At 35.5% G+C, this 3,407-nt stretch overlaps 1 long non-coding RNA gene across 1 annotated transcript; it reads left to right on the top strand.

Annotated features, from left to right (window-relative positions):
• On the top strand, window positions 1–1,351 carry LOC121938533. Its single transcript, XR_006105300.1, has 2 exons — window positions 1–46; window positions 1,063–1,351. It is a non-coding gene; the product is annotated as an uncharacterized LOC121938533 (long non-coding RNA).
• The last annotated feature ends 2,056 nt before the right edge of the window (window positions 1,352–3,407 follow it).

Here is a 3,407-nt window from a genome sequence, read left to right as displayed (position 1 = left end):
CTATCCAGCCACCTCTGATCACTCCTCCCCCTCGTCGTCCCCGCAGGTGAGCGACTCCTCATGTGAACACACATCGGCTTTACACAACATGCTTGATTAAAAGACATGAAATACCTAAGAGATAATGCCCGACAAGATGTCCATTATGTGGAAATAACCCTTGAAAGTCCACAAGAAAAAAAAACAACCTTGTTTTTGTTTTGAAGACTTTCGAGGGTTAATTCCGCTTAATGAAAAAAAAGGAAAGAAACACAGCATTTTTTTCCTTTGCCTTATTTATGTCCTTGGGGATATAAAAAACACAACAAAGTTTCTTTTTTTAAACATACCCCATAGTTTTGGAAAACCTACCAAATGTACGAGAAGGCCGTTCACAATAAAACAGAAAAAAAAAATCAGAATTATGAGTCATTTACTGTTATAATGCTGTAATATGTAAGTATACCAGCATGAATCAATTTGTGACCATGGAATTAGTTTTATAACCTGTACTGGTATTATTTTTATGCATGTATTCTAGATATTAACCATTTGAAAACAGCTTAGAAATGGTAAAAAAAAAAACAAAAACATACTGACATACATTTTTCATCAAATATACAATGAAATAACATAAAATTTGTGGTATTAACAAGAGTGAAAGGGCCATATTCAAGTGTTAGGTAAAGCATGGCTTTAGACAGTAAAACAAATCATATTTGAAATTATTTCACTGTATTCAAAATAATTGTTTTTAGCATAACATACCTAAACTGATTGGTAGAGATGGCTCAGATTGAATTCAACAGCAGATATAATGACTCAAAATGCGGTCTACCAAACAGCTGAGCAGGATGTTTAAGGGTTAATGACTGAGACGAAGGTTCCTGATAATGGACACCTCAAAGGGCAGCATCCGGCTAAAAATAAATAAATAAATAAATAAATAAATAAATAATATTGGTTTGTCATATTGGCAGAAATCATCACATTACCAGCTGATACCGATGACATGCCGATATTATCGTGCATCGAGAAGCTATTTTGGGTAACCTCTTTTTATTTGTCTCTCTCTGTCTCCAGACCAAAGATTTTCGGCGACATGAATGATCCCAAGTATGAACAGAGGAATGTCATGAGCTGAGCTACTTCAGTGGAAATGAATTCTGGTGATCATGTAACTTCTGCATCACATACACGCTGCTGTCGTTATGTTAAAGCAAATGGCTCTGTTAGTGAACTGCTTAAAGTGGAGTTAACTGGTGTTCATGCTCAAACGCTGTTGCTGTCAACAGTTACATTAGTCACTGCTGCGCTTATGCTGTCCACCAAAAGTCTTATCAAAATAAAACGAGTTTCAGATTAAAGACAATCAAATGTTTTGTTATTCTCTGTGTCTTGTTTCTCAGCTGGTCTCTGAGTAGTTACAAACTGATTGAAGATTAACATTTTAATTTAAGCAGCTCATTGTCTTTGGCATGGCCGCCCTGTGCCCACACAAAACCAAAACAAAGGCCAAAAATTCAAGTAATAATTAAAAGTAACAAAACTGAAAGTATAACCTCAGAAGATATAGGTGTGCATTGAACCAGTATTGAATTTTACATAACACAAGATCAGCACCTAACTTAAAGATCTGAAACCCTGAAATACCCATTCAGAACTCAGTCATTTTCTAAACGAACAATGATGGATTTCTAATCTAAATGCACTCATAAATCATTAGCAGCATTTTTTAGGATACCTTTTTATGTGTTTTTTTTTCTGTCCAGTCCAATGAACAAAGAATATTAACGCAGAAATTGTCTTAAAGTGAAAATGACAATAACCAATGTAAACAGACTGTTCTGTGAGCAAAAATAAAACATTGTTTAGTTTTCAGAAATAATTCACTCAAATCAATAAATAGAGCTATGCTTTAAAGCACATTACTTACTTATATATATATATATATATTCATTTTTGTCATTCTGTCTCAAAATATCCTTAATTAATGAAGTACCTCTTAAAAGTAGTATGTGGAAAACCTCCTGAAATTTATATTTTGTGAACATAACTGATGAGATGTATTGCATAACAAAGCAAAAAACATGATTAATGAGTCACCTTGACCTTGACCTTTGACTGCCGAGCACCAGATTCTAATCAGTTCATTTCTGAGCCCAAGTGGATGTTTATGCCAAATTTTAAGAAATTCCCTCGACGTGTTCTTGAGATATTGAGTTTACAAAAAAATAGCTAGTTGCAAGATCACAGTAACCCCTGACCTTTGACCACTACATCACTTTATCCTTTAGTCCAAGTGAACGTTTGTGCTAAATTTGAAGAAATTCCCTCGAGGCATTTTTCAGATTTCTCGTTCACAACAACGGGCCGGCTGGACGGACAGAAAGACGAAAGGATGGACAACCTGAAATCATAAGGCTAAAAGTAATAAAGTCACATGACACTGATCATAAAATTGACCATAAACACAAGGAAATGATATCATAATATAAACCTGACAGCATGTAGTATAGAGCTGTTAAAATCCTGAGCTTTGTGCCACTGTACTCTAATAGCACAATGGTGCGGCAGCATTTGGCAATATCAAGTAAAAGTTGGGTAACACTATCTTTTGATAAATCTTTAATCTTTGGGTGGAGTTTCTGCCTCATATTACAACATAATGAGTTGACAAAACAGTCAGTGTGGTTGGGTGTGTTAGACAGAGAGGTAGCAGTTTGATATATCATGTATTTTACTTCTAAATATTGCACAATTTCTGTGATGCTTCCTCATTTTTGTCCTATTGTATTAGTCTCACACCTTTATCTCACTGAAGAAAGGTCTGACTGCACCCATCATAGTCCACACGAAGAGAAAGAATTGCGCTTAGTTGTTTCTATTTCTTTGAACTAGAGCTGTTAAACAAATTCATTTTTCAAACTGCGATTAACACAGAATTTCTATAATTAATCGCCATTAATCACATTTTTAAGTTTTCAATTCCATTATTTTGCATTACAACACAGTTATGAAGTCCATATTAACACAAAGAAGCAATTCTTGACGTCTTGATTAGGAATCAACTGACAGCAAAGCTATAATAACGTGGGCATGTCTGTAAATGGGGGGCACTCATGGGTACCCAATGAATCATTTTCATTCAGATATTTGGAGGTCAAAGGTCAAAGGACCCCTGTGAAATGGCTTTGCTGTTTTTCCTTTTGAAATGTTATTTCACTTCCTTACTGAGAATCTACATGACATGGTTGGTACTCGGGTCTTCTTTTTTCGGGTGATAGCAGTATCATCACTGTCGCTCTTAAACTCAGCCCCGTGCAGCCCCCTTGAAGACGGGCATGTTGGCCAGCAGATGGTGTGATTTTAGAAAATTAACATGCTAATTTGGTAGCTTAACTGCATCACGTTTGCACAGAAATTAG

This window comes from Plectropomus leopardus, unplaced genomic scaffold (assembly GCF_008729295.1).
Source record: "Plectropomus leopardus isolate mb unplaced genomic scaffold, YSFRI_Pleo_2.0 unplaced_scaffold29778, whole genome shotgun sequence".
NCBI lineage: Eukaryota > Metazoa > Chordata > Actinopteri > Perciformes > Serranidae > Plectropomus > Plectropomus leopardus.
The sequence above is the reverse complement of the archived record's forward strand: the minus strand, read 5'-3'. Positions and strand labels throughout refer to the sequence as shown.